The sequence below is a fragment of the Moschus berezovskii genome, chromosome 1, assembly GCF_049115385.1.
Source record: "Moschus berezovskii isolate FMDL1 chromosome 1, NW_MosBer_1.0, whole genome shotgun sequence".
NCBI lineage: Eukaryota > Metazoa > Chordata > Mammalia > Artiodactyla > Moschidae > Moschus > Moschus berezovskii.
Window position 1 is genome coordinate 135,470,752 of NC_142460.1, and position 19,411 is coordinate 135,490,162.

General features: G+C 39.9%; 1 non-coding gene across 1 annotated transcript; it reads left to right on the forward strand.

Moving 5' to 3' along the window:
• Positions 1-4,456: 4,456 nt before the first annotated feature.
• On the forward strand, positions 4,457-4,589 carry LOC129553683 (small nucleolar RNA SNORA70). Its single transcript, XR_008685505.1, has one exon. It is a non-coding gene; the product is annotated as a small nucleolar RNA SNORA70 (small nucleolar RNA).
• Positions 4,590-19,411: the final 14,822 nt, after the last annotated feature.

The window sequence follows — 19,411 nt, forward strand, 5'->3', positions numbered from 1 at the left end:
AGAAGCCAGAAATTAATGTTCTTAACCTAATAACTAACTCGACTCTTTAGCATTTTGGGAGTCAAACAAAAAAAATCTGTGGGCTGGCTGACAGTTTGAAAATTCAGATTTAAACCTTTCTCACTTTCAACTTCCCTAAGTATCTTACTCACTGACCAAGATTATGTGGGGTTTTTTTTAATGTTTGTTCTATATGACTTGTCTCATATATCAATATGCATGTTGCACAATATCATAAAGCAATTATCCTCGAATTGAAAATAAATACATTTAAAAAAACCATAAAAATATGCATGTTTCATCATAGAAGAGGTGTACCCAGTTTCTCGGTCGTGTCCAATTCTTTGTGACCCCATGGACTGTAGCCCTCCAGGCTACTCTGTCCATGGCATTTTCCCTGCAAGGTTACTGAAGTGGGTACCTATTTCCTCCTCCATAATAGAAGAGGAGTGAGAGATAAATAATAAAGGAATCCAAACATAAACACCATCTTATGAGATGCACTAGTAATATTTACAATAGTACAATTAAATTGTGTGCACTGTTACATTCATTAAAATGTTGAGATCCAGTCACTTACTATATAACCTCTGATAAGCTATTTAACTTCTCTGTTTCAATTTCCTTGTCTGTAAAATGGGGATATATAAGTATCCACCTTGAAAAGTTGTTGAAGCCTAAATGAGATAATGTATGTAAAATATTATGAAGAATCCATGATGCATACTGTTGAGGTTATAAGCAGCACTCAGAACAGCACCTCTCTTCACTGCCCAAGTTCTGAGCTAGTTATATATAATAAAGTTAGTCCATGAAGAACTAAGATATCAGCATTAACAGAGATGAGGTCTAAGTTGCTAGACACAACTTGGTTGGACCAACAAAATGGGCTTGCTAACTTCTTCCCATTCTTGACCTTGGAAGAGTCGATCTGAGGGAAGTTTTATTTCACAGGATCAAGGGTACTAACTCTGAACAGAGACAGAACCCGGGGTACTAACTGCCCCTGGTCCAGATGCAGAGGAAAGACAACAGGTTTAGTGTCTTTGTTCCTTCCCACCTTTGACATGTTAGCTCCATCTAACTGAGAAATGTTGACCAATGTCTATTATGATAGCCACCAATAGCTCTCCACCTCCAAGAAGAGTTCAGAGAGTGAGACAGAAAGGGGTATTGAGGGGAAATCCTGCTCAGGGAGTGGGGAAGAAGCATTTTCCTAAGATTTACTAACTGTTCCATAAGTGGTACCTATTATTATTGATATGTGAAACACTGACAATTTTTAGTTTGATAGCCTTTCTATTAATTGCAAGATGAACCCTGCCAAAATGTACTCATTGTGTCCCCAAACTGGAATCTGGAAAACTGTATTCTGTATGGTGCTAACAGGGAGCTGGGAAAACTGGATTCCAGACTCAAGTAATTTTGGAAAAATGTAGATTAAAGGACAAAATAGGTTTCTTCACCACAAAACAACTTAGTCTTTTCTATGCTAATGTGATTTTGACATGCTGATAAATGTATGTAATGAAACCCTCTATTTCAAACTTATTTTGTGCTGGTACATTTTACTCCTAGCATATTTATTAGCATTTTAGGAACAATGTTCTGTGGTTGACAGTTAGGGAAAGGCTAATTTAGATTAATTTTAAAATCAATCAATTTATCTAAATACTCAGGGAAAACAACATTAACTATTGTATATTGTGTATGTCAACTTACCACAGTCTTAGACCAAACATAATGAACAAATGGAAACCAAAGAAAAACATGTTTTATAACAAACTCCTGCCTTAAAACTATTGCTTTGTGTTTTTTGACTCAGAAAGGCAAATAAAAGTGGTTAAGCTAATTCTTTGTTGTGGTTTAGTCACTAAGTTGTATCCAACTCTTTTGTGACCTGATGGACTGTAGCCCGCCAGGCTCCTCTGTCCATGGGATTTGCCAGGCAAGAATATTGGAGTGGGTTGCCATTTCCTTCTCCAGGGGATCTTCCCAACCCAGGGATCACACCCATGTCTCCTGTATTGGCAGGAGGATTCTTTAAATTTGTCACTGCCAAATAGACCCTCCTTTCTGAAAGTGGTATGGTTTCTGCATATGGGCCACAATATACACTGTTGGGAAGGAGGAAGGAATTGAATAGTAGGGCCCATAAAGCTTAGGTTTCTAGGAACTCTGCTCAATGTTAGGTAACAATCTGGATGGGAGGGAGTTTGGAGGAGAATGAATACATGTAATGTGTGACCAAGTCCCTTTGTTGTCCTCCTGAAACTATCACAACATTGTTAATCAGCTATACTCCGATATAAAATTTTTTTAAAATTTAGGTTTCTGATAAGAGTAAAACATTCTTAAAACACTGGTTTTATCCTGGAAGTCAGTTGCTTTCTGAAGTTTTCTTTATAATATTAAAATAATTGGAAGCCATATGTTTCTCTTTCCTTTATTATTCTAGTTCCCAAATGTTACATTAAAATTTGTCTAAATATTAAATTCTGAGTATGTCTGACTTCATTCAACTAATTTATTCCAGTTTGTACTTGGCAGGTATAGGGGTCTAGCCAGTTTCTCAACTACGGACAATGGTTCTTGTAGTTTATTTGTATGACACTCTTTTAGCTGAAATGTTCTCATTAGTTTAAAAAAAACACACAGGAACAGATACTTACAGAGTGTCTGCCAAACACATTATTTCATTTTATCTCAACAAATGTCTTCTGAAATAGGTACAATTATTTTGCCCATTTCACAGATGGGGACTGGGGCTTATAGAGAGCTGAATAGTTCCTGAGGTCACTCAGTCTTTATAATACGAGAGGTGGCTTGATTGGGAACTGAGGCTGTCTGGACCATATTCTACCCTTAACCACAATGACCAGTTTAAGAGTACTTGGGGAGACAGTTCTTAAAACCCATCGGGGCTTCAAGGTCTTTGCATTCATAAATTTGTGTGACTCCAAACTTACTTTGTTTACTGTTCACATGAATGAGTCTGTATTTGGTAACTTCCAGGGCTCTCTCAACAATTTAAAAGCCACAAGGTTCAAACTGTCCTGGGAGGGAAAGATTAATAGGAACAAAGAGTTAGCCAATGATGCCTAATTAGGCCAGCGTGAAGAGCTGAGTAAGAAATGAAAAAGACAAGTTAAGTTACAGATGGGATGCGACCAGGATGAAAGGGCAGATTGTGTTCCCAAAGCCTGAAGTAGAAATGGATGGAAAGCACAGCAAAAATTCATACCCCTTAGGAGCATTTTTTAAAGCTGTGTCTAAATGTATGCTTTATCCAATTTGAATTCTGAAAGGGCACATGATCACAAATGAGGATAAATTACCTCTCTGCCAGCAGAAATATTCTCATTTTCATTTAGATATGTTGGAGTTTGTGTTTTTTCCTTCTTTCTGTTGTTACAGCTTGAGCAATGTTCTATCATGTGAAACAAAATTGGCTCTGTGCAATCATCTGGAAGAATATTAAAGCCACATTTCAGCCTGGTATGGCATGTTGCTTACTTTGGGGGTGGGGGTGGGGGTGGGGGGAATTGTAGTTCGTGGTTTTAATAATCAAATACTCAGAGATGAATATCAAATCTGATCTAGAAAGAACAACAAATTATGCTCTCTCCTATTCTCCTTTCCCCCTTTCCATCCTCCCCATTGAGGTTAAAGATTTTCAAGTAACTTTTCCCTGAGTTTTTACCAAAGTTTCTATATGAAATACTAACACACCTGAAAGAGAGTCCTTGCCTCCACAGGACAGTCACATGGAGTATCCAACTACACACCAAGCATCTATCACATGAAAGAGGGCCATAGCAAGGGCGTTAATGCAGAAATGAAATGTGATGAAATCCAGAGTAGGTAAAGTTTACATCAGCCTGAGGGTATCAGAGAAGATATCACAGAGAAAGAGACATCTGAGCTTGGGTTAAACAGTAAGCAAGAATGTGACTAGTAGAAAAAATATTAGTTAAGAATTGCAAGCTTCCAAGTAGCTTAAATCAAAAAGGAGTGGTGGAATTTGCACATAAAGGTTTTGTTCCCAGCTAACGGCACACAATTCTAATTGAACAAAATAAAAAAGCAGATTCATTTGTTTCAGACAGTCTGCATTCGACTAGTTTTCAACCCTTGGGTTAAAGATCAAAGGGTGTAAGCCCACAGTCAACAAACCTTTCTATCACTCATTGCTTTTTTTTTTTTTTTACTTTTTCTTAAAAGATGAGCAGATAACTAGATACCTGAGGAATCTTAACAAAAAAGATAAAGGCTGAAAAACATACACAAAAATAGACAACTCGAGGAAACCAAAACTATGCATAAATGTGAGAACATAGGAAAATTACCATTAATATCCTTAGAGAGATAAGAGATGATATTATGTCCTTGAAATGTGAGCAAGATGCTATTATTAAAGGAACATTAAAAAAAAAACAAAAAACCTCAGAAATATTTGCAGCCAGCTAAGCCAACTGTGCTCTTTTCCTTTTGGGGGCCCAGTATGCAATGGCCTAACAGTAGCCTCCTCAGTGTTGTATGCAGCCTATTGCCTGTATCGGTTTCCTTATGGGACTTTGGCAACAAGCCTTTTCAATGTACATTCATGTCTTATTGCATGCTATCCCAAATCTAGGCTCTAGACAAGTATGTGTAGTGTCTTTGGAAAGCCCTAGGGTACAGTGGCCAGGGTCCACATTGGCCAAGTCATCACGTCCATCTGTACCAAGCTGCAGAACAAGGAGCATGTGATCGAGGACCTCTGCAAGGCCAAGTTCAAGTTTCCTGGCCACCAGAAGATCCACAGCTCCAAGAAGCGGGGATTAACTAAATTGAATGTGAATGAATTTGAAAATATGATGTCAGAAAAGTAGTGCATCTCAGATGGCTCTGGTGTCAAATAAATCCTTAATCATGGCCCCTGCACAAATGGTGGGCCCTGCACTCATGACAGCCTTCGCTCTGTCCCCTCCTTACTCGTGACCACCAAGAGATCCTACTTTTCTGTCAAAAAGAACTCAGAAACAAACAAACAAAAATAACAGATATAAGAAAAGTATAAAATTAATATTATAAGTAGATAAAGGCAGACTATTAATTTGTTAGGGCTGCCATAACAAAGTATCACAGACTGGGTGTCTTAAACAATGGAAATTTATTTTCTCAGTTCTAAAGGCTAGAACTTGAAGATCGAAGTATAAGCATATTGGGTTTCTTCTGAGGCTTCTCTCTTCAACTTGTTAGTGGCCACCTTCATGTTCACATGACATTCTCCCTCTGTGTGTGTGTGTATTCTATCTTCCTCTTCTTATAAGGGCACCAGTCAAACTGGATTAGGTCCCACCCTAATGACCTCATTTTAACTTGATTATTTCTGTAAAGACCTTATCTTCAAATACAGTCACATTCTGAGGTACTGGCAGATAGGACTTTAACTTATGAATGTGGGGGAACGCAATTCAGCCCGTTACATAGACCAAAAAGACGTAGAAACAGAAAACTGGAAAGAAGAGTAAAGAATAGTGGAGGATGGGTCAAGAAAATCCAACACCTGAAAAATATGAACTCTGGAATAAAAGAGCAGAGGAAAAGCAGAGAAGAATAAAGTCTTTAATAAAATTAAGACAATTTCCCAGAATTATAATACTCAAGTTTCAAGATTAAAAGTTTCTAGGAATATTCAAGAAAATAGATGAAGACAGATCCACACCAAGGCAATTATTTAAAAAAATTAAAAATATGGGGGCGGAGGGAAGATCCTATAGAAATCTAGAGGAAAAAACACAGGTTGTATACAAAAGGGTAAGAATCTGAACACCTTCAGAATTATCAAAACCAACACTGAGAGATAGTGTAGCAACGTCTTAAAAAATTTAGAGAAAAAATTATTTCTGAGCATGAATTCTACATTAAACAAATAAGTCAAATGGAGAGCAGAATGAAAGCATCACCAATAAGAAACATCTCAAAGTTTTATCTTTTAAGAACTCTTTCTCAGAGCTTCACCAAAATTAGAAAGTAAACAAAGAAACATACACGGGGGGCCCATCTCCAAAAGTTCTGAAGCAATTGGTCTGGATGAGGCCTGGGTCTTTTAAATTTCCCCAGATGATTTTTATGTACATCCAAGGTAGATATGGAAGAAAAAAGAGACAGGAAGGGAAATCCCCATGGTAAAAGAGAAGGGATTCTAGAATAGAAGTTCTACACTAAGAGTGCAACCTATTGGAAAACCCCATGAGAAATTCCTTCAAATAGATGAAATAGAAACAATATCTACAGCAAGGTATAGGGAGCAAATTTGGCCAACTAATATAAAGTTTTGGTGTAGAGTAGTGATAGGAATATAGGAAACAAAAGAAATTAAAAAAATTAGAAACTAATTCCATGGATGCAAAAACTATGCAAGAAGGAAATGTTATCAGAGCTTACTACATGATTCAGCTGTGAAAAGAGTTTATATAAACACTGAATATCGGGGGGAGAGGAAAAGAAATTGTACAGGTGTGAAATGGTGGGTTGGTTGTGAAAGAGTTGCTTTTCTTTTCCTAGAGTGGGAGAATAATACATAATGGTTAGAAATAAAACATCAAAAAGTCACAGTACAAGTGTGCTATTTAGAAAGCTAAACATTTTGGAAATGGTTCCTTCTGGAGAGTGGGGAACAGGGTGGAAAGCTAGAGGATTGCTGTTTTTCCTAAAAAGTTTTTTAAAAACTGTTTGACTTCTTAAACTATGCACATTTTTAACTTTAATATATGTTTAAAAAAACCCATAAGAGCTAAAATGAAAAAAAAAAAGGATAAGACAAATTACTGAGGGATGACAAAGGAAAACATGAGAAGAGAGAAAAGCTAGATCATACCTTGATCTAAACCTTGACATCAGGGAGATCAATCAGAGTTTTCTACAGAAACACTTTGAGTAGAGACCAATATTAAAGGTTTAAGTTAGGATGAAAAGAGCTGTAACTTTTTTCAGGGATTAGAACTGTTGTGGATTTCCTTTAAGGTCAGAGGATTTTTATCAGACAGTAGAGCCGTCTAAGGGGGCTTCCCTAATGGCTCAGCAGGTAAAGAATCCACCTTCAATGCAGGAAATGAGGGTTTGATCCCTAGGTCAGGAAGATCCCCTGGCAGAGGAAAATGGCAACCCACTTCAGTATTCTTGCCTGGGAAATCCCATGGACAGAAGAGCCTGGAGGGCTACAATCTAAAGGGTTTCAAAGAGTCATATATGACTGAATGATTGAGTATGCAAAGCCAACTAAAGAGACCAGACAACCCAATATTTAATTATCTAATGACTAATTAAATAAACATTGATTGACCATCTGCTCTACCCTGGATGTTAGATATAATAGGAGCAATAGTTAATTCCCCTTTGGCATCAATTTAGTCTCCTCAAAGTACATGGTTATTAGTCTGTAGTGGGCTTTAAAAAAATCTCATTAACAGGGAGCACAACTTTTTAGGGAAGAATTTGCCTTTGTTTAGGAAAAAGTCTTGATCATCCCCCAACACATAATTGAATAGCAAAAGATCTGGCAATATAGTATGTGACCCAACTGCTTTGCATAATAGGAGTTTGCAGTGAATAGAATAGAGGGGGTAGACCAACAAAGGTCCGTATAGTCAAAGCTATGGTTTTTCCAGTAGTCATGTACAGATGTGAGAGTTGGACTGTAAAGAAAGCTGAGTGCCAAAGAACTGATGCTTTTGAACTGGGTGTTGGAGAAGACTCTTGAGAGTCCCTTGGACTGCAAGGAGATCCAACCAGTCCATCCTAAAGGAAATCAGTCCTGAATTTTCATTGGCAGGACTGCTGCTGAAGGTGAAGCTCCAATACTTTGGCCACCTGATGCGAAGAACTGACTGATTTGAAAAGACCCTGATGCTGGGAAGATTGAAGGGGGTGACAGAGGGATGAGATGGTTGGATGACATCACCGACTCAATGGACATGAGTTTGAGTAAACTCTGGCAGTTGGTGATGGACAGGGAAGTCTGGTGTGCTGCAGTTCATGGGGTCTCAAAGAGTCGGACACGACTGAATGACTGAACTGAATTAAACAGCATGGGTGGAGGTTGGAGGAAACAGCTGAGTAACAGGGCAGAGGAGTCTAAAGCATTAAGTCAGGAACTTCAGTGTTCCATTTAAGGGTCTCTGTTTGAATGACGTACATTCCTATCTATATTCCTAAAGCCTTCAGTAAAGTATGCCACACATTTAAAGTTCTTATGAAAGCGAGGTTTTAGCTTGCTTTGGAGAAGTTTATTTGGTTCAAAACAGTGGAAATAAAGATACACTCCCTGATCAGAGAGGAAAAAAAAAAAAAGCAATCAGTAGAAAAGAACTTGGTGACTGAAGATACTTATGAGTCACAAGACAAAAATGGGGATTAAAGTCAATTTTATTTACATCTCAAATGGCAGCAAAATCTTAGCTGCTATTTGGGTTTCAACTCAATTATACCAGTTATCATAATCCATTTTAGATTATAGATGATTGTAGGTGATGTGTGTAGTTCCTGGGGTCACGGTCACATCAAAATCCTGGCTATGGAGTAGGGATGGGGTCAGTTCATAGGAGAGGGGTTCTAGGCAGAATCCCTAGACTAGCAATGAGTGTCTGTGACAGTGATTTTCCTAAACAGTAATTGTTTACATCACTTGTTAGTCATTGTCTATTGTATTGTTATTTGAGAGATCTTGGGTTGGCTGGCCATGGTAATACACCATAAACTTCTTGTGAGAATATTATATTTCTGTGTACTCCTTTTGCACTAAACCCAAGTTTACAAATGAGATCAAGGAATAGATTTTATGAAAGCAGAAACTGTGCCTATTCTGTTTACCAGTGTATCCCAGGATAGTGCCTGGCCTACTATAGAAGCAAAATACAAATATTTGTTGAATTAATTAAAAAAAATAGCTATCTAGTGGGGAACACATGTACACCTGGGACAGATTCATGTTAATATATGGCAAAACCAATACAATATTGTAAAGGAATTGGCCTCCAATTAAAATTGAAAAAATAAAAAAAAAATTTAAAAAAATAGCTATCCAGTAAATAGTTTGTTGAATAATGCATTTTTATGAGTTAAAACTGGAAGAAATGTGGTGATTGATGGCCAATGAGAAGTAAGACAGAAAAATACAGAATGTGCCAATCTGTATAACCTGTTATCACTGTCTCTTTTCTTTTCTCAGTGTTCACTAACCTCAGTTGCTACAGAATGGAATCATGATTACCTTAACTCTGTGTTTGGTGATTTTCCAACTAATCCACAAATGAATTTCAGTATTTGCCAACAAACTGAACTGGATCCACAAAAACACAATCTCATGGCCAATAAATTGAACTGAACCCACTAAAACATAATCTCATTTTTCATATTATTTGACTCCTTTCCCTTTGCATTCTTAAGCAAAGCAAAAATGCATACGAAAGTATGGTTGGAGTTTAATGGTTGGAAGCTATTCCTAAATATTTTGGAGAAAGGAAGCTATAAAGGCTGTTCTTGCTTGTCACCCTTCATTCTCTAGAGCTTCAGAATCACAACCTTCCTGCACTGAGCTGAAAGCTATGAGTGGGTTTCAGTAGTTACATATCTTCCTGTTTTGGGGCAATATCAATTTTCTATGTGAATTGAAAACATGCTTGTCAATTTCACATGCTCGAATCTTGGAGAATATAGTTCTAGGAGGCATGAAAATTATCATACTAAAAGCTTTTATTTTGGGGAGCAATTAATATAATTAAAATACTTGGTTACATCTGATGGCCTGATTTTCTGAATACTGTGCTGATCAGAGTAGAATACACATTGATCAAACAGTGGATTACTTTTGCCTTCTGAATTTTTATTTGAGTCTTCTGAATAATTTTGTGTTATATAATTTGCATCTATTCTCTTATTGCCCTATGTATTAGTGTTCACTGCATGGTGGCTCTCAGTTTTCTGGTGCTGCCATAGCAAAATACCAGAGTGGAGAGTCTTAAGCAACAGAAATTTATTGTCTTATGGTTCTTTGGGCGAGAAGTCCTAACTCAAGGTGTCAGCAGGGATAGTTCCTTCCGAGAGCTGTGCAGGGGAGTCTGTTCTGGGCCCCTTTCCTAACTTCTCATGAATTTCTGATAAATGTTGGTATCCTTTGTCTTGTCGATACATCACCCTGAACTCTGCTTTATCTTCACATGAACTTCTCCCCATTACCATGTCTGCCTTAGTGTTCAAATTTCCCCTTCTTATAAGGACACCAGTCATGTTGGATTAGGGCTCATTATAATGAACTCAACTTGATCATCTACAAAGACTATTTCAAATAAAGTCATATTCACAGCTACTGTGGGTTAGGACTTTAACATTTTTGCAGGGTTGGGGGAGGTTGGGGGACAATTCAATTCATAACAGAGGCAAGGATTACTTTCAAGGATTGTTGTAAGGCAAAGTTGATAAGAAATAAAAACCTCTTTTAAGTGTTGAGCTGGGTCTGAAGGGGCACAATACAACAGATGGTGGGGAAAGACAAAATATCTGACAAGCCATGGTAATGCAATTATTGTTATTCCTTTGATTACTATGTCACATCTGAGCCAAACACAAATGGAAAGGTCTTGTTGAAAGAAATAGAAAAAAAAAAGCAAAAAACAAAACAAAAAACCTGGATGTTAGTTCCAGCTCTGTCATTTTCCCAGTCAAGTAACCATGTATAAACAAACCAAATTCTGCAAGCCTCTTTTTCCTTGTCAGTAAACAGAAGATCTAACAGCTTGAGGCTTAAATGAGATGCTTTGTAAAGTACCCAGAACTGTACCTGCAATTTAGCAGAGCTCAAAAATAGAACTTCCCTTCTCTCTCAATCCCTTTTCCACTCTCCTTCCCTTTTTACTTTAAGCCTTAAAATTTCTCATACTACTGGCTTAAAATAAGTGAAAAATTTATAACTCCCTACTGCAATTTTTTAAGATAAGTGTTTGAAGGATGAGGCTGCATTTATATTGTAAAAAGGCAATGATTCTGAACTCTTCTCTGTCTCCCATTCTGACTCCTGGGTTAGGCATTAGCATGAAGGCATTTAGTCTCAACAGTTTATTTAAAAAAATATTTTCCTCTGATTTGGGTGGTTGTCACATGAACACATTATTCTGTGACATTAGACTCCCGATGAATATGGGTGTGATACTATTCACTGGAAGAGCCAAAAGGGTCTTGAAGAGACGTGATGAGATCAGGTTTGTTACATCTAAAATGCTTGTGAGCTATTCACCTGGTATCTACTGAGCTCCTTCTCTGTGCCAGGTATTGAGATCAGTGCTGGTGTCTGCTTTTGACAAGGCTTACCTTTTTCTACCACAGGAAGGCTACTCGTCTGTGGACAGGAGGTATCTGCAGTCACAGTCCTGTATGTGAGGGTGAATGAGGCCACAGGGAGGGGCCTGAGGAAAAGATGCCATTAAAGTTGTGCTCAAGTAACATGATAGCAAGGTTATGCTCAAAATCCTTTAAGCTAGGCTTCAGTACTATGTGAATTGAGAACATCCAGTTGTACAAGCTGGATTTAGAAAAGGCAGAGGAACCAGAGATCAAATCACCAACATTCACTGGGTCATAGAAAAAGCAAGAGAATTCCAGAAAAACATCTACTTCTGCTTCACTGACTATGCTAAAGCTTTTGATTGTATGGGTCATAGCAAACTGTGGAAAATTCTTAGAGATGGGAATACCAGACCATCTTACTTGTCTTCTGAGAAACCTGTATGCAATAGTCAGGAAGCAATAGTTAGAACTGGACATGGAACAACAGACTGGTTCAAGATCAGGAAAGGAGTATGAAAAGGCTGTATATTGTCACCCTGCTTATTTAACTTATATGCAGAGTACATCATGAGAAATGCTGGGCTGGATGAATCACAAGCTGGAATCAAGACTGCTGGGAAAAACATCAATAACCTCAGATATGCAGATGATACCACTCTAATGGACAGAAAGCGAAGAGGAACTAAAGAGGCTCTTGATGAGGGTGATAGTTCAGTTCAGTTCAGTTCAGTTGCTCAGTCGTGTCCGACTCTTTGTGACCCCATGAATCACAGCACGATAGGCCTCCCTGTCCATCACCAACTCACGGAGTTCACTCAAACTCATGTCCATCAAGTTGGTGATGCCATCCAGCCATCTCATTCTCTGTCGTCCCCTTCTCCTCCCTCCCCCAATCCCTCCCAGCATCAGAATCTTTTCCAGTGAGTCAACTCTTCACATGAGGTGGCCAAAGTATTGGAGTTTCAGCTTTAGCATCAGTCCTCCCAGTGAACACCCAGGACTGATCTCCTTAAGGATGGACTGGTTGGATCTCCTTGCAGTCCAAGGGACTCTCAAGAGTCTTCTCCAACACCACAGTTCAAAAGCATCAATTCTTCGGCGATCAGCTTTCTTCACAGTCCAAATCTCACATCCATACATGACCACTGGAAAAACCATAGCCTTGACTAGATGGACCTTGGTTGGCAAAGTAATGTCTCTGCTTTTTAATATGCTATCTAGATTGGTCATGACTTTCCTTCCAATGTGATAGAGGAAAGTGAAAAAGCTGACTTGAAACTCATATTCAAAAAATGAAGAACATGATATCTGGTTGCATCACTTTATGGCAAATAGATAGGGAAAAAGCGAAAACATGACAGAGTTTATTTTCTTGGACTCCAAAATCACAGCAGACGGTGACTGCAGCCCTGAAATTAAAAGACGCTTGCTCCTTGGAAGAAAGGCTATAATAAATCTAGACAGCATACTAAAAAGCAGAGACGTCACTTTGTGGGCAAAGGGCCATATACTCAGATCAGTTCAGTTCAGTCACTCAATCATGTCTGACTCTGTGACACCATGGGCTGCAGCATGCCAGGCTTCCCTGTCAAACTCATGTCCTTCGAGTTGGTGATGCCATCCAACCATCTCATCCTCTGTCATCCCAATCTCCTCCTACCTTCAATCTTTCCCAGCATCAGGGTCTTTTCAAATGAGTCAGTTCTTCGCATCAGGTGGCCAAAGTATTGAGGCTTCACCTTCAGCATCAGTCCTGCCAATGAATATTCAGGACTGATTTCCTTTAGGATGGACTGGTTGGATCTCCTTGCAGTCCAAGGGACTCTCAAGAGTGTTCTCCAACACCACAGTTCAAAAGCATCAATTCTTTGGTGCTCAGCTTTCTTTACAGTCCAACTCTCACATCTATACATGACTACTGGAAAAGCCATGCTGCTGCTGCTGCTAAGTCACTTCAGTCGTGTCTGACTCTGTGTGACCCCATAGATGGAAGCCCACCAGGCTCCCCCGTCCCTGGGATTCTCCAGGCAAGAACACTGGAGTGGGTTGCCATTTCCTTCTCCAATGTGTGAAAGTGAAAAGTGAAGTCGCTCAGTCGTGTCCGACCCTTAGTGACCCCACGGACTGCAGCCTACCAGGCTCCTCCATCCATGGGATTTTCTAGGCAATAGTACTGGAGTGGCTTGCCATTGCCTTCTCCATTACTGGAAAAGCCATAGCTTTGACTAAATGGACTTCTGTTGGCAAAATAATGTCTCTGTTTTTTAACATTCTGTCTAGGTTGGTCATAACTTTTCTTCCAAGAAGCAAGTTTATTTTAATTTCGTGGCTTCAGTCACCATCTGCAGTGATTTTGAAGCCCGCCAAAATAGAGTCTCTCACTGTTTCCATTGCTTCCCCATCTATTTGCCATGAAATGATGGGACCAGATACCATGAACTTCGTTTTCTGAATGTTGAGCTTTAAGCCAACTTTTTCACTCTCCTCTTTTACTTTTATCAAGAGGCTCTTTAGTTCTTCTTCACTTTCTGCCATAAGGATGGTGTCATCTGCATATCTGAGGTTATTGATATTTCTCCAGGCAATCTTGATTCCAGCTTGTGCTTCATCCAGCCCAGCATTTCTCATGATGTACTCTGCATATAATTTAGACAAGCAGGGTAACAATATACTGCCTTGATGTACTCCTTTCCTGATTTTGAACCAGTCTGTTGTTCCATGTCCAGTTCTAACTGTTGCTTCTTGACCTGCACACAGATTTCTCAGGAGACAGGTAAGGTGGTCTGGCATTCCCATCTCTTGAAGAATTTTCTGTGATCCACACAGTCAGAGGTTTTGGCATAGTCAATAATGCATAAGTTGATGGTTTTCTGAAACTCTCTTACTTTTTCAATAATCCAGTGGATGTTGGAAATTTGATCTCTGGTTCCACAGACTTTTTTTAAGTCCAGCTTGAACATCTGGAAGTTTATGGTTCATGTACTATTGAAGCCTGGCTTGGAGGATTTTGAGCATTGCTTTGCTAGCATATGAGATGAGTGCAATTGTGCAGTAGTTTGAACATTCTTTGGGATTACCTTTCTTTGGGATTGGAATGAAAACTGACCTTTTCCAGTCCTGTGGCCACTGCTGAGTTTTCCAAATTTGCTGGCATATTGAGTGCAGCACTTTTACAGCATCGTGTTTTAAGATTTCAAATAGATCAACTGGAATTCCATCACCTCCACTCCTTTGTTCATAGTGATGCTTCCTAAGACCCACTTCACTTCGCATTCCAGGATGTCTGCCTCTAGGTGAGTGATCACACCATCGTGGTTATCTAGGTCAAGAAGTTTTTTTTTTTTGTATAGTTCTTTGGTTTATTCTTGCCACCTCTTCTTAATATCTTCTGCTTCTGTTAGGTCCATACCATTTCTGTCCTTTATTGTGCCCATTTTTGTATGAAATGTTCCCTTAGTATCTCTAATTTTCTTGAAGAGATCTCTAGTCTTTCCCATTCTATTGCTTTCCTCTATTTCTTTGCATTGATCACTGAGGAAGGCTTTCTTATCTCTCCTTGCTATTCTTTGGAACTCTGCATTCAGATGCTTATATCTTTCCTTTTCTCCTTTGCTTTTTGCTTCTCTTCTTTTCACAGCTGTTTGTAAGGCCTCCCGAGACAACCATTTTGTTTTTTGCATTTCTTTTCCATGGGGATGGTCTTGATCACTGCCTCCTGTACAATATCATGAACCTCTGACCACAGATCTTCAGGCACTCTGTCTATCAGATCTAATTCCTTGAATCTATTTGTCACTTACACTGTATATCGTAAGGGATTTGATTTAGGTCATACCTGAATGGTGTAGTGGTGTTCCCTACTTTCTTCAATTTAAGTCTGAATTTGGCTGAGCCATGGTCAGCTCCCAGTCTTGTTTTTGCTGACACTATAGAGCTTCTCCATCTTTGGCTGCAAGGATATAATCAATCTGATTTTGGTGTTGACCATATGGCGATGTCCATTTGTAGAGTCTTCTCCTGTGTTGTTGGAAGAGGGTGTTTGCTATGACCAGTGCATTCTCTTGGCAAAACTCTTTTAGCCGTTGACCTGCTTCATTCTGTCCTGCAAGGCCACATTTCCCTGTTACTCCAAGTATTTCTTGACTTCCTACTTTTGCATTCCAGTCTCTTATAATGAAAAGGACATCCTTTTGGCTGTTAGTTCTAGAAGGTTTTGTAGGTCTTCATAGAACTATTCAACTTTAGCTTTTTCAGCATTACTGGTTGAAGCGTAGACTTGGATTACTGTGATACTGAATGGTTTGCATTGGAAACGAACAGAGTTCATCCTGTTGTTTTTGTGATTGCACCCAAGTACTGCATTTGGGACTCTTTTATTGACTATGATGGCTACTCCATTTCTTCTAAGGCGTTCTTGCTCATAGTAGTAGATATAATGGTCATCTGAGTTAAATTCACCCATTCCAGTCCATTTTAGTTCACTGATTCCTAAAATGTTCATGTTCACTCTTGCCATTTCCAATTAGACCACTTCCAATTTACCTTGATTTATGGACCTAACAGTCTAGGTTCCTATGCAATATTGTTCTTTACAGCATTGGACTTTATTTCCATCACCAGTCACATCCATAACTGGGTGTTGTTTTAGCTTTGGCTCTGTCTCTTCATTCTTTCTGGAGTTATTTCTCCACTGCTCTTCACTAGCATATTGGGCACCTACCAACCTGGGGAGTTCATCTTACAGTGTCCTATCTTTTTGCCTTTTCATACTGTTCATGGGGGTTCTCAAACAAGAATACTGAAGTGGTTTGCCATTCCCTTCTCCAGTGGACCACGTTTTGTCAGAACTCTCCACCATGACCTGTCCATTTTGGGTGGCTCTACACAGCGTGGCTCATGGTTTCATTGAATTAGACAAGGCTGTGGTCCATGTGATCAGTTTGATTAGTTTTCTGTGATTGTAGATTTCATTCTGTCTGCCTTCTGATGGCTAGGGATAAGAGTCTTATGGAAGTTTTCCGATGGGAGAGACTGACTGAGGGGGAAATTGGGTCTTATTCTGATTGCTCAGTTAATCTTTTATCCATTTTTCTATTGATGGGTGGGGCTGTGTTCCCTTCCCGTTGTTTGACCTGGCGCCAAACTATGTTGGAGGTAATGAAGATAATGTGGCCTCCTTCAAAGATCCCTTGCATGCACTGCCACACTCCGTGCTCCGGATGCTACACCAGGCCACTGCCGACCCATGCCTCTGCCTGAGACTCCTGGACCCTCATGGGCAAGTCTGGGTCAGTTTCTTGTGAAGTCATTGCTCCTTTCTCCTGGGTCCTGGTGCACACAAGGTTTTGTTTGTGCCCTCCAAGAGTCTGTTTCACCAGTTCTTTGTAAGTTCTGGTGAATCTATGGTGGGGTTAATGGTGACCTCTTCCAAGAGGGCTTATGCCATACCCAGGTCTGTTGCACCCAGAGCCCCTTCCCTTGCAGCAGGCCACTCCTGACCCATACCTCTGCAGGAGACACTCAAACCCTCAAAGGCAGGTCTGGCTCAGTCTTTGTGGAGTCTCCTGGTGTGCACAAGGATTTGTTTGAGCCCTCTGAGCATTTCTGGTGGGTATGGGGTTTGAGTCTAAACATGATTTTGCCCCTCCTACCTTCTTGCTGGGGCTTCTCCTTTGCCCTTGGATGTGGGGTATATTTTTTGGTGGGATCCAACATTCTCCTGTCAATGCTTGTTCAGCAGTGAGTTGTAATTTTGGAGTTCTCACAGGAGAAGATAAGCACACCTCCTTCTATTCCACCAGACAGTTATTCAAAGTATGGTTTTTCCAGTATTCATGCTTGGATGTGAAAAGTGAAAGTGAAAAGTCACTCAGTCGTGTCCAACTCTTTGCACCCCCATGCATTATATAGTCCATGAAATTCTCTAGGCCAGAATATTGGAGTGGGTAGCCTTTTCCTTCTCCAGGGACTTTTCCTAAGCCAGGGACTGAACCTAGGTCTCCTGCATTGCAGGCAGATTCTTTACTAGCTGAGCCACTGCACCATAAAGAAGGCAGAGTGCTGAAGAATTGATGTTTTCAAATCTTGGTGCTGGAGAAGACTCTTGAGAATCCCTTGGACTGCAAGGAGATCAAACTAGTCAATCCTAAAGGAAATCAACCCTGAATATTCACTGGAAGGATTGATGCTGAAGCTGAAGCTCCAAAACTTTGGCCACCTGATGCAAAGAGCTGACTCATTGGAAAAGACCCTGATGCTGGGAAAGATTGAGGGTAGGAAGAGAAGGGGGCGACGGAGGATGAGATGGTTGGATGGCATCACTGACTCAATGGACATGAGTTTAAGCAAACTCTGTGAGATAGTGAAGGATAGGGAAGCCTGGTGTGCTGCAGTCCATGGGGTTGCAAAAAGTCAGATATGACTGAATGACTGAACAACAACAAAGTTATGGGTGACAAGGGTAAGGCTCTAAGGGCTCACATCACTTATATATTAGAACTAGTACTGATGGAAGAGGAAAAACCATAGACACTGCTCCTTATCATGGAAAGGTAAGGCTCAACAGTTTTCTTATGACTGTACTATTAAAAATACACTCTAGGGATTTCCCAGTGTTTGGGAGTCTGCTTGCAAATGCAGAGAATATGAATTTGCACCCTGGTCTGGGGGAATCCCATATGCCTCAGGGTGACTAAACCCCTTTGCCAAAACTACTGAGCCCTTGTGCTCTAGAACCCATGCTCAGGAATAAGAGATACCACTGCAATGAGAAACCTGTGCACTACAATAAGAGAAAGCCCATATGCAGCAATGCAGACTCTGGGCAGGCAAAAGTAAATAAATTAAGAAACAATAAACTTCAAAACAGCACACTAACTTTATAGGTTACTTTGCATGATATCAGGAATGTTATCTATTAAACACTGAAAACAATGTCTTATTAAGAAAGTGAGGAGAGAACCTTGAATCTAGGCACTATGGGTCTAATTCAATGTTAAGAAATGAAGAGAGCATGGTATTCCCATCATGTCCTTATTTTTATCGTGAAAGTGAAAAAGTGAAAGTGAAGTCAGTCATGTCCGACTCTTTGCGACACCATGTACTGTAGCCCACCAGGCTTCTCCATCCATGGAATTTTCCAGGCATGAGCACTGGAGTGGGTTGCCATTTCCTTCTCCAGAGGATCTCCCTGACCCAGGGATTGAACCTGGCTCTCCCGCATTGCAGGCAGACGCTTTACCATCTGAGCCACCAGGGAATCTCCCATAAACCTGTTTAAACACTTCACAGGTGTTTTGACAAAATACAACATTAAAGTTGGAACAGACTTAAAATATCACTTAGTCTAAGTGCCCCAGCTTGAAAGTGAAGTTTAAGCACGCAGAGATTAAGTTACTTGCTCAAGATCACAGCCTCCTTCATAACAGTTTTTCTTACTTCCAGTCCTATTCTCTTTCATATTGGAGTTGTTAAGAGACAGCAATGAGATCACATTAATTTTATAACTGTCAATTTCTATGTACTTCTACATGAGACATGTTTCTGTATTTTCCTTCAGCTCAGTTCAGTTCAGTTCAGTCACTCAGTTGTGTCCGACTCTCCGCGACACCATGAATCACAGCATGCCAGGCCCCCCTGTCCATCACCAACTCCAGGAGTTCACTCAAACTCATGTCCATTGAGTCAGTGATGCCATCCAGCCATCTCATTCTCTGTCGTCCCCTTCTCCTCCTGCCCCCAATCCTTCCCAGCATCAAAGTCTTTTCCAGTGAGTCAACTCGTCGCATGAGGTGGCCAAAGTATTGGAGTTTCAGCTTTAGCATCAGTCCTTCCAATGAACACCCAGGATTGATCTCCTTTAGAATGGACTGGTTGGATCTCCTTGCAGTCCAAGGGACTCTCAAGAGTCTTCTCCAACATCACAGTTCAAAAGCATCAATTCTTTGATGCTCAGCTTTCTTCACAGTCCACCTCTCACATCCATACAAGACCACTGGAAAAACCATAGCCTTGACTAGACAGACCTTTGTCGGCAAAGTAATGTCTCTGCTTTTTAATATGCTATCTATGTTGGTCATAACTTTCC